Source organism: Bombina bombina, chromosome 6 (genome assembly GCF_027579735.1).
Source record: "Bombina bombina isolate aBomBom1 chromosome 6, aBomBom1.pri, whole genome shotgun sequence".
NCBI classification, from domain to species: Eukaryota; Metazoa; Chordata; class Amphibia; order Anura; family Bombinatoridae; genus Bombina; species Bombina bombina.
The window spans coordinates 317,721,776-317,734,971 of NC_069504.1; positions in this window are offsets into that span (position 1 = coordinate 317,721,776).

Below are 13,196 nucleotides of genomic sequence, written 5' to 3' on the forward strand. Positions count from 1 at the left end.
GCTAGAGACTCTATCACTACGTTGAATAATAACGGTGAGAGAGGGCATCCCTGTCTGGTACCTCTACCTAGAGAAAAGTTTTCTGATACCTGGCCATTCACTAATATTGCAGTACAGGGATTTCTGTAGATATTTTTGACTAATTGTATTATTATTTCTGGAAACCCAAATTCTAGTAATGAAGCAAATAAATGGTCCCATGCCACTGAATCAAAGGTTTTCTGTGCATCTAGGGAAAGTATGGCTAAGCTTAATCTATTCCCTTTTTTATTTTTATTTTCCTGTTTCTGTTTTGCATTTTTCATATGATCTAGCACAAGAAATAACTTACGTAAGTTAGAGGCAGAATTTCTACCTAGCATAAAGCCCGTCTGATCAATGTGAATTATGGATTTTAGGACTACCTGAAATCTATTTGCTATGATACCTGTTAAAATTTTGTAATCTGAATTTAACAAGGATATGGGTCTGTATGATTCCATCAGTGTTTAGTCTTTATGTGGTTTTAATATTAAAGTGGTCCAAGATGCCGTGAAATGGGATGACATTTCCTTCCCCCTTATTAAGTATTGATTAAATAGCGAAGTTATAGTAGGAACTATACAACCTGATAATAATTTATAATATTAATTTGGTAAAAGGTCTGGCCCAGAGGCTTTATTATTTTATAGTTTCTTAATAACATTGCTAACTTCTTCTTCTGTTATTGGTCTAATAAGTTTGTTTTTTTCCTCTTCCTTAAGCTTTGGATTGTTAATCTTAGCCCAGAATTCATTCTTTTCTCCAACATTGGTGTGTCCGGTCCACGGCGTCATCCTTACTTGTGGGATATTCTCTTCCCCAACAGGAAATGGCAAAGAGCCCCAGCAAAGCTGGCCATATAGTCCCTCCTAGGCTCCGCCCACCCCAGTCATTCTCTTTGCCGTTGCACAGGCAACATCTCCACGGAGATGGTTAAGAGTTTTTTGGTGTTTAAATGTAGTTTTTATTCTTCTATCAAGTGTTTGTTATTTTAAAATAGTGCTGGTATGTACTATTTACTCTGAAACAGAAAAGGATGAAGATTTCTGTTTGTGAGAGGAAGATGATTTTAGCAGACAGTAACTAAAATCGATTGCTGTTTCCACATAGGACTGTTGAGATGAAATAACTTCAGTTGGGGGAAACAGTTAGCAGACTTTTCTGCTTAAGGTATGACTAGCCATATTTCTAACAAGACTGTGTAATGCTGGAAGGCTGTCATTTCCCCTCATGGGGACCGGTAAGCCATTTTCTAAGTCAAACAAACAGAATAAAGGGCTTAATATGGGCTAAAAAACTGGTAGACATTTTTATGGGCTAAATCGATTGCTTTATTTGAGCATATTATTCAGATTTAGGCTGACAATTTGCATTTATAATCTTGGGGAACGTTTATATAACGGCAGGCACTGTGTTAGACACCTTTTCCAGTCAGGGGGCCTTTCTAGTTATAGACTGAGCCTCATTTTCACGCCATTACTGCGCAGTTGTTTTTTGAGAGCAGGGCATGCAGATGCATGTGTGAGGATCTAAAAATTACTGGAAAAGCTTCTAGAAGGCGTCAATTGGTATCGTATTCCCCTCTGGGCTTGGTTGGGTCTCAGCAAAGACTATAGCTGGGACTGTATAGGGGTTAAATTTAAAAACGGCTCCGGTTCCGTTATTTTAAGGGTTAAAGCTCTGAAATTTGGTGTGCTTTAAGACACTGTGGTGAAATTTTGGTAATTTTTGAACAATTCCTTCATACTTTTTCACATATTCAGTAATAAAGTGTTTTCTGTTTAAAATTTAAAGAGACAGTAACGGTTTTGTTTTAAAACTTTTTTTGTGCTTTTTTGACAAGTTTAAGCCTGTTTAACATGTCTGTACCTTCAGATAAGCTATGTTCTATATGTATGAAAGCCAATGTGTCTCCCCATTTAAATTTATGTGATAATTGTGCCATAGCGTCCAAACAAAGTAAGGACAGTACTGCACAGATAATGAAATTGCCCAAGATGATTCCTCAGATGAGGGGAGTAAACATGATACTACATCATCTCCTACTGTGTCTACACCAGTTTTGCCCACGCAGGAGGCCCCTAGTACATCTAGTGTGCCAATGCTTATTACCATGCAACAATTAACGGCTGTAATGGATAGCTCCAAAATGCCTACTTATCAGAGAAAGCGCGATTGCTCTGTTTTAAACACTGAAGAGCAAGAGGCCGCTGATGATAATTGTTCTGTCATACCCTCTCACCAATCTGAAGGGGCCATGAGGGAGGTTTTGTCAGATGGAGAAATCTCAGATTCAGGAAAAATATCTCATCAAGCTGAACCAGATGTTGTGACATTTAAATTTAAATTAGAACATCTCCGCGCACTGCTTAAGGAGGTGTTATCTACTCTGGATGATTGTGACAACTTGGTCATTCCAGAGAAATTATGCAAGATGTACAAGTTCCTAGAGGTTCCGGTGCACCCCGACGCTTTTCCTATACCCAAGCGGGTGGCGGACATAGTAAATAAGGAGTGGGAAAAGCCCGGCATACCTTTTGTTCCCCCCCCTATATTTAAGAAATTATTTCCTATGGTCGACCCCAGAAAGGACTTATGGCAGACAGTCCCTAAGGTCGAGGGGGCAGTTTCTACTCTAAACAAACGCACTACTATTCCTATCGAAGATAGTTGTGCTTTCAAAGATCTTATGGATAAAAAATTGGAAGGTTTGCTTAAAAAGATTTTTGTACAGCAAGGTTACCTTCTACAACCAATTTCATGCATTGTTCCTGTCACTACAGCAGCGTGGTTCTGGTTCGAGGAACTAGAAAAGTCGCTCAGTAGAGAGACTCCATATGAGGAGGTTATGGACAGAGTTCACGCACTTAAATTGGCTAACTCTTTTATTTTAGATGCCGCTTTGCAACTAGCTAGATTAGCGGCGAAAAATTCAGGGTTTGCTATCGTGGCGCGCAGAGTGCTTTGGTTAAAGTCTTGGTCAGCGGATGTGTCATCCAAGACAAAATTGCTTAACATCTCTTTCAAAGGTAAAACTTTATTTGGACCAGAATTGAAAGAGATTATTTCAGACATCACTGGGGGAAAGGGCCACGCCCTTCCACAGGATAGGTCTTTTAAGGCTAAAAATAAGTCTAATTTTCGTCCCTTTCGCAGGAACGGACCGGCCTCTAATTCTGCATCCTCTAAGCAAGAGGGTAATGCCTCACAACCCAAACCAACCTGGAAACCGATGCAAATCTGGAACAAGGGTAAGCAGGCCAAGAAGCCCGCCACTACTAACAAAACAGCATGAAGGAGTAGCCCCCGATCCGGGACCGGATCTAGTGGGGGGCAGACTCTCTCTCTTTGCTCAGGCTTGGGAAAGAGATGTTCAGGATCCTTGGGCGCTAGAAATAGTTTCTCAAGGTTATCTCCTGGAATTCAAGGAACTACCCCCAAGGGGAAGGTTCCACATGTCTCACTTATCCTCAAACCAAATAAAGAGACAGGCATTCTTACATTGTGTAGAAGACCTGTTAAAGATGGGAGTGATACACCCAGTTCCGATAAAGGAACAAGGAATGGGATTTTATTCCAATCTGTTCGTAGTTCCCAAAAAAGAGGGAACTTTCAGACCAATTTTAGATTTGAAGATCCTAAACAAATTTCTAAGGGTACCATCGTTCAAGATGGAGACCATTCGAACGATTCTACCCACTATCCAGGAAAGTCAATTTATGACTACCGTGGATCTAAAGGATGCGTACCTACATATTCCTATCCACAAAGAACATCATCATTTCCTAAGGTTCGCTTTTCTGGACAAGCATTACCAGTTTGTGGCCCTCCCATTCGGGTTAGCCACTGCTCCAAGGATTTTCACAAAGGTGCTAGGGTCCCTTCTAGCGGTTCTAAGACCAAGGGGCATTGCAGTAGTACCTTACTTGGACGACATTCTGATACAAGCGTCGTCCCTGTCAAAAGCAAAGGCTCATACGGACATCGTTCTAGCTTTTCTCAGATCTCACGGATGGAAGGTGAACATAGAAAAAAGTTCTCTGTCTCCGTCGACAAGAGTTCCCTTCTTGGGAACAATAATAGATTCCTTAGAAATGAGGATATTTCTGACAGAGGTCAGAAAATCAAAACTTCTAAGCTCTTGTCAAGTGCTTCATTCTGTTCCTCGTCCTTCCATAGCGCAGTGCATGGAAGTAGTAGGATTGATGGTTGCAACAATGGACATAGTTCCTTTTGCACGAATTCATCTAAGACCATTACAACTGTGCATGCTCAAACAGTGGAATGGGGATTATACAGACTTGTCTCCAATGATTCAAATAGATCAAAAGACCAGAGATTCACTCCGTTGGTGGCTGACCCTGGACCATCTGTCCCAGGGAATGAGCTTCCGCAGACCAGAGTGGGTCATTGTCACGACCGACGCCAGCCTAGTGGGCTGGGGCGCGGTCTGGGAATCCCTGAAAGCTCAGGGTCTATGGTCTCGGGAAGAGTCTCTTCTCCCGATAAACATTCTGGAACTGAGAGCGATATTCAATGCTCTCAGAGCTTGGCCTCAACTAGCAAAGGCCAGATTCATAAGGTTCCAATCAGACAACATGACGACCGTTGCATATATCAATCATCAGGGGGGAACAAGGAGTTACCTGGCGATGAAAGAAGTGACCAAAATAATTCAATGGGCGGAGAATCACTCCTGCCACTTGTCAGCGATCCACATCCCAGGAGTGGAAAACTGGGAGGCGGATTTTCTGAGTCGTCAGACATTCCATCCGGGGGAGTGGGAACTCCATCCGGAGATCTTTGCCCAAATAACTCAATTATGGGGCATTCCAGACATGGATCTGATGGCGTCTCGTCAGAACTTCAAGGTTCCTTGCTACGGGTCCAGATCCAGGGATCCCAAGGCGACTCTAGTAGATGCACTAGTAGCACCTTGGACCTTCAACCTAGCTTATGTATTTCCACCGTTTCCTCTCATTCCCAGGCTGGTAGCCAGGATCAATCAGGAGAGGGCCTCGGTGATCTTGATAGCTCCTGCGTGGCCACGCAGGACTTGGTATGCAGACCTGGTGAATATGTCATCGGCTCCACCATGGAAGCTACCTTTGAGACAGGACCTTCTTGTTCAGGGTCCATTCGAACATCCAAATCTGGTCTCCCTCCAGCTGATGGCTTGGAGATTGAACGCTTGATTCTATCGAAGTGTGGGTTTTCAGATTCTGTAATAGATACTCTGGTTCAGGCCAGAAAACCTGTATCTAGAAAAATTTACCATAAAATATGGAAAAAATATATCTGTTGGTGTGAATCCAAAGGATTCCCATGGAATAAGATAAAAATTCCTAAGATTCTCTCCTTTCTACAAGAAGGTTTGGAGAAAGGATTATCTGCAAGTTCTCTAAAGGGACAGATCTCTGCTTTATCTGTCTTACTACACAAAAGACTGGCAGCTGTGCCAGATGTTCAAGCATTTGTTCAGGCTCTGGTTAGGATCAAGCCTGTTTACAGACCTTTGACTCCTCCCTGGAGTCTAAATCTAGTTCTTTCAGTTCTTCAAGGGGTTCCGTTTGAACCTTTACATTCCATAGATATTAAGTTACTATCTTGGAAAGTTTTGTTTTTGGTTGCAATTTATTCTGCTAGAAGAGTTTCAGAGTTATCTGCTCTGCAGTGTTCTCCGCCCTATCTGGTGTTCCATGCAGATAAGGTGGTTTTGCGTACTAAACCTGGTTTTCTTCCTAAAGTTGTTTCTAACAAAAATATTAACCAGGAGATAGTTGTACCTTCTTTGTGTCCGAATCCAGTTTCAAAGAAGGAACGTTTGTTACACAATTTGGACGTAGTCCGTGCTCTAAAATTCTATTTAGAGGCTACTAAAGATTTCAGACAAACATCTTCCTTGTTTGTTGTTTATTCTGGTAAAAGGAGAGGTCAAAAAGCGACTTCTACCTCTCTTTCCTTTTGGCTTAAAAGCATCATCCGATTGGCTTATGAGACTGCCGGACGGCAGCCTCCCGAAAGAATCACAGCTCACTCCACTAGGTCTGTGGCTTCCACATGGGCCTTCAAGAACGAGGCTTCTGTTGACCAGATATGTAAGGCAGCGACTTGGTCTTCACTGCACACTTTTGCCAAATTTTACAAATTTGATACTTTTGCTTCTTCGGAGGCTATTTTTGGGAGAAAGGTTTTGCAAGCTGTGGTGCCTTCTGTTTAGGTAACCTGATTTGCTCCCTCCCTTCATCCGTGTCCTAAAGCTTTGGTATTGGTTCCCACAAGTAAGGATGACGCCGTGGACCGGACACACCAATGTTGGAGAAAACAGAATTTATGCTTACCAGATAAATTACTTTCTCCAACGGTGTGTCCGGTCCACGGCCCGCCCTGGTTTTTTTATCAGGTCTGATGAATTATTTTCTCTAACTACAGTCACCACGGTATCATATGGTTTCTCCTATATATATTTCCTCCTGTCCGTCGGTCGAATGACTGGGGTGGGCGGAGCCTAGGAGGGATCATGTGACCAGCTTTGCTGGGACTCTTTGCCATTTCCTGTTGGGGAAGAGAATATCCCACAAGTAAGGATGACGCCGTGGACCGGACACACCGTTGGAGAAAGTAATTTATCAGGTAAGCATAAATTCTGTTTTTTTCAAGGTTCAGACTTCCCGAGCTATAGACCTTCTGGTAGTAATCCTTAAACAATTTTAAAATATCTTCAGTTCTGTTTTCAATCTTCCCATTCATACTTATGGAACTAATGTAATTATGTCCTTTCGCTCTTCTTGCTAACTTGGCCAAAAATTTCCCAGTTTTGTTTTCATGTCTATGAAATTTTGCACTTAATCTAAGTTCTTGTTGGGTAGTTTTATTAAGGAGCCAAATATCACTGGCCTCCTTCGCCTTTACAAAATATTGCCAATTCAAATTATTTGGTGCATCCAGGTATTTATTATATGCGAAGGATAGCCGCTTTATCATTTAATTTTCTTTAATTTTTTTGTTTTTTCCTTTTTTTACTCATAAAAGTGATAACTTCACCTCGAAGTACCGCTTTTGACGCTTCCCAAAATATATCTGGTTTTTCCAGATATTCAAAATTATTTGTATAGAAATCCTGCCGTTTTTTCATCAACATATTCTTAAAATCTATATCTTTTATCAACTAATTAGGGAACCGGAATCTTCTCATGGGGGAATAACCGTTATTCATTTGAATTTTAAGAATTATTGGGGCATGGTCTGAGAGTACTATGTCTTTTATTTCTACCTCTGCCTCCAAATCAAACAATTTCTCTGAGATCAAAAACATGTCTATCCTTGAAAACGTATTGTGAGCCTTAGAGGCGCACGTATATTCCCTGCCAATCGGGTTCCTCTCTCTCTGCAAGCTGCTTAATATTTGGGACTTAGAAAATATTTTTCTATCACTAGGTATAAAAAAACAGGGATATTATCTTTGTAATACTGTATGTACGTCTTGATTTATTTTCCTCCTAAGGAAAAAATATATAATTGAGCTTTTTTTTGTTGTTGTTAATTCAGCATATGTGGGGGGTTATGATTGACTAAGTATATTTAATGCTGCCACCCTTCACCCTATAGCGCTGTGAGCGGGTACTGCATTTAGCTGGACAATGAACAGTGACATAACGAGCATTTTAAAGATACTTTTTTTTCCCCCTTTCTGCCCAGCTGCCTTTCTACTACTAGCGCGACTGTCAGTGCCACGCTAGCAGATTTGACTGGCTGCATGGAGATGGTATGTTCTCTACTAATTGGTAAAGTCAGTTTTTGGAGCATTAATAGCATCCAGAAAAATTGTGCACTGCTCTATATTGTTGTGGTAGGCAGCTTGATCGTGTACATTGTGCAGAGGACACTGGAGTACGTGAGCAAGCTGCCTACCATAACTATATAGTCACTTTAACCCATACTTCATTTATACACAGAGAAGAAACACTCACCGCTCTAGCAGGATGTCTTCCCGCGCAGACAACTTTAGGGGTGGGAAGTAGCAACTGACGAGGAAGAGACCAAGAGCCATGAAGATAAGGGGAGGTCTTTGAATGCATTTAACAGAACCTCCTCTTTCTACCCTCCTTTCCCGTGTGTGCGCATATGTGAAAGGCAATTTGACATTTTTTATTATTGCTTCTTATATCCCACTTAAAATGTCAGGTCGCCGCTCGGGCTGGTAACTTAAAAATTTTACTTGCCCGCAATAAATTTAGGTCGCCATTGGCGACCGGACCGGTCTATTCATATTCCCTGCATTATATAACCTCCTCGCTCATAAAAGCTTCTTCTTCTCTAGTATTTTCTAATAGCCTGTTCCCTTCGGTCCCTTGTATGCGTATTCTAGCAGGGTAAATTAGTGTAGCATTGTAACCTTTGTTAATTAATTGAGTGCATATGGGGGCCATCAATTTCCTCTTGCTAGATACCTCCGCCGAGAAATCCTGGAAAATAAGGATCTTTTTCCCTTCTATTACTATGTCTCTCTTTTTTTCCTAAAATACTGTAATAATTTCACTTTGTCTTGGAAATTAAGGTACCTAGCAATTATTGGCCTAGGTCTATCATTATTAATATCTTCTCATCTGTACCCTATTCTATGTGCTCTCTCTACTATTAAAGGTAACTCCGTAGAAGGTATCTCCAATATTCTAGGTAAAGTGTCAGACATGAATAAATTTAAATCCTTATACTGTGTATTTTCTGGTAGTCCTATTATCTTTATATTGTTTCTACGTGCACGGTTTTCTAAATCGTCTACTTTCTGCTGTAGTCTATCCACGTCCTTTCTTATCTCAGAGTTATTCAAGCCTTGACCTTCCACTCTATCCTCCAAATCTGATATGCGTTGCTCAGCTTCCTTTAATCTTTTAGATAATTGTCTCACTTCATTTGCTAGGCCTGATATCTCAGTTTTAATCAATTCAAACTGTGGCAGAAAAATATCCGACATCATTTTAGTTAAAGCCTGTGTGTCTAACTGGTTGATACTCTCATTGAAAGTTTCAGAGACAGTGTCACTGCCTCCTTTATTTATTTTTTCCCCTACTCCTCGCTGCCATAGCTGGGGATTTGCTTTTATGCTGTGATATAAATTTGTCCATGTGGGATTTTCACACAGTTTGTAAAGGGTCTGTTAACCTCTATCCTACTTGTTTCACCTATTAAGTATTCTAAGTAAATTCTCACATAATTAAACCGACCCTACTTAGCTATTGAGATCAAATAGAATCAGGTATATATGAAACAGTGTGGCCGTAGGCTTTATATAGTGCACACCTTACTAATGTACCTCAGAAAAACAAAACAATACCATATTACTCTAATAGTTAAATGCACTACTAAAAGATGAAAAGGACAAGTATTCTTAAGGGGTTAAACCAGCCCTGCTTCACTACCAAGATCAGACTGGATCAGGTGTATTGAAAACAGTATGACAGCAGGCTTTATACAATATACAGTTTGCTATTTCCCCTAGAGAAGTAGTATATTACATATCACTCCATATAATTTAACTATTAATAATCCAAATTTTGCAGGAATATGTTACATAACCTTCTTTTCACAGAAGTCTTCTTGCAATTTTTTCAAAAACAAAAGTGCTACCTTTATAGCTTTCTAATTACATTTGTCTTTATGACAGGCCGCCTATACCATTAACTTATGCATAATATTTAATGAGCAGCAAGGGCCTGAGCTTGAGGTCAAAAAGAATCAGGTGTATATATAACAGTGTGGCCGTAAGCTTTATATAGTGTACACCTTACTGATGTACCTCAGAAAAACAACACCAAATTACTCTGAAAGTTTAAATGCACTTTAAAAGCTGAAAAGAGAAGTATTCGTAAGGGGTTAAACCGGCCCTGCTTAACTACCGAGATCAAACAAGATCAAGTGTATAAAAAACAGTATGACAGTGGGTTTTATACACTCTGCTATTTCTCCTAAACAAATAGTATAATGCACATCACTCTAAATAATTTAGCTATTATTAATCCTAATTTGCAGGAATATGTTACATAACCTTCTTTTCACATTAGAAGTCTCCTTGCAATCTTTTTTAGCAAGTGCTACCTTTGTACCTTTATGATTTATCTTTATGACAGGCCACCTATACCATTAACTTATGCATAATATTTAATGAGCAGCAAGAGCCTAAACAGCATGCGTTATTTTTATCAAATGCTCTTGGCTAGATATATTAATCTGCTTTCTTACTTTAAGCAATTTTGAACAATTCTCAACAGAAAAAAAAATAGAAAAATATGTCCACTGTGATTGATTAGATATATAGATGCAATTATGTCTAATATTGTGCCCCAGTTAAAGGGGAAAAAAAGACATTGAGAACAGGGAGAAAGTCACCAGAAAATAACTTTAGCTTAGTCCAGCTTCCTTCAAACAAAATATTTGTATATCCAGAGAGTGTTAAAACTGGGCTGATAACATATCTCTTGGTAGTCCTTTGGTGTTTCTTATCAGACAGACATACCAGGGTCATAAAACAGTCCCCCTGTTAAGTAGTGCCCTCAAGATAAATGATGAGTAAAACAAAAAGAAAGTTACCTGGGTGGCATTTGCTTCCTTACCACCAATAAGCCTGTACTCCAGCTTGTTTTACGGAAAAAATACCAGACCGCCGCTCTCCTCGCTGCAATTGCCCAAGACTTAGACACTATTACAGCGTCCTGGAGAGCAGCTGTCTTCCTCCTCGGCACCCCTTGTTGAAACGGGGACTTACTCCTTTATCCGGTGTGCGGGTATCAATGGCCCACAGGTTCAGCTCCAGGAAGATCCAGGCTTCTCCGGAACTCCAATCCAGGCCTCTCACTCAGACCTGTCTGCGGCTTCTTTAGCTGTCCCTCCACACACCGACTCTGTGACTTTGCTCACGGATGTTTCGTGACCTCAGGGCCAAGCCTTCCCTTCGCCTTCACCTCCCGAATGTAGAGGACTTTGTATGTCTTCCGGCACTTGGATCTCCTGATCCTGACCCGGCTTCCACTACTGGATCCTATGGTCTGTTATGAGGGCTGTAATTGTGGCGTCTCTCGCCCACGAGGCAGACACGCTTCAGAGCTGCAGCTTGTTCACACGCTCCTCCTCCAACCGGAAATCAATTTTTTAACCCTCATTCTAACCGTTTTTTTTTTTGTAGGGTGTAGAGTCTTCCAGTTTAAGAAGAAAAACTTAAATTATGCTTACCTGATTATTTTCTTTTCTTCTGACGGGAAGAGTCCACAGCTCCCCGTCCGTGCTTTATATGAGGCGGCGGTATTCGGGTTTTGTTCTTCTGGCATCTTTTTTCACCCTGGTATTTATTTTACTATTCCTTGTTCCCTTGGCAGAATGACTGGGGCATGAGGGAGTGGGGGAGGTATTTAAGCCTTTGGCTGGGGTGTCTGCCTCCTCCTGGTGGCCAGGTTCTGAATTCCCCAAAAGTAATGAATGCAGCTGTGGACTCTTTCCGTCAGAAGAAAAGAAAATGATCAGGTAAACATAATTTATCTGCTCTAAAAAAAAATGGCACTTCCTGCATGTAGCAAAGTCTGAACAGCAGACAACAACAGTATTTATTTAGAACAGTAAATACTAAATGGCAGGCTTTGGGTACTCCACAGCTAATACTGGATGCCCAACAACATTTAGCCACCAATCAGCAATCGGTACCCAGGTGCTGAACCAAAAATGGGCCGGCTCCTAAGCTTTACATTCTGCTTTTCAAATAAAAGTAGCTATAGAACGAAGGAAAAAATCATAATAGGAATAAATTGGAAAGTTGCTTAAAATTGCATGCTCTATCTAAATCATGAAAGATTAATTTTGACTAGACTGTTCCTCTAGAATCCAGGAGGCAAAGTGGGAAAGTGGGCAAAGTGGGAAGCTGAACACATTCAGTGAAGATTGCATGAAAGATAATGGTCATATTTGTGGGAGAACATTACATCAGTGAAAAAGATAAAACAAACTTTTTTGCTTAAAGTGATGGTAAATCCTAGCGTTTCTGAAACGCTAGGATTTACCATTGGAACAAATAAAGGGGACTTTCATTCATGAAGTATAAAATACTTCATGCTGAAAGCTCCTTTATTTGTTCCAAGTGATCACCTTCACTGAGCTGCTAAGGCAGAACACTCTCTTCGCTATCTGGCAGAGAGGTGACGTTTCCACCTCTTAGCCAATAGCATTGTGGGATATCCGTCTTGGCGCTGCAATATGTGGCGCCAAGCCGGATTCCCGCAAGGGACATCTGGCCAAAAGAGCACAACTGCCACTGTTATGCTCTACTTGTAATGCCTGTGATCAAAACCTAGACACTGCTTCTGAATTCAGCAATTCTTTTTTATTGTCTGCTGTTTCATCCACATATTCAGTTCTTGCATATGATGGTTTGATGACTAAGTAGAACACTTTATAGAAATGTGGAGTGGACTATCTGATCCAATGGTAGAGATTCTATTACAAGCCTATTTTTGTGTTTGAGATATTTTTCTGCATGTATTTAGTACCTGTATAGTTACATTTTTAGTGTTAGCAGCTGTTGAAAGAATTTAGCATTTAAAAAAAACGCTAGGATTTACCATCATTTAAAAATAAAAAGGACTTTCAGTGATCAGTTTGTAAAAAAAAAAAAAAAAAAAAGGGTGCTAAACTCACCCTTTCTGTGCCGCATCCTCCTCGCTAAAGTCAGCGCTCTTTTCAAAACAAAAAAAAGTCGAGTAACGTCATTTCAGCCCAACCCAGCCCAGCAGCAGCACTGATCAATTCTCCGGCGTGTGGACCAGGAAATGATGATGTCTCGCCACCTTAACCAACAGCCGTGCTAGTTTACAGAACACTCTCGTATAACTAGCAAGGCTAATAGTTTACATGCATGAGTGTTTTTTGTTTGCTTTTTAATTGCACTTTGTATGTAAAACCATGCAAGTTTGAACTTTGACTTTTCTGTCCACATGCCACAAAGTGATTGCTTAGATTATTGCAGGAACTTGTTTACTTTTGATAATAATTAGCAAAATAATTAATAAAAACCCTGCATAGACACATAACACAAATCGTTTAAATGTTTCTATCACATTTAATTATTATGCATATATTTTGCAGTATTGCTGGTTGCACTATGCCTAGATACAATTATTGTTGTTGTCCCACTA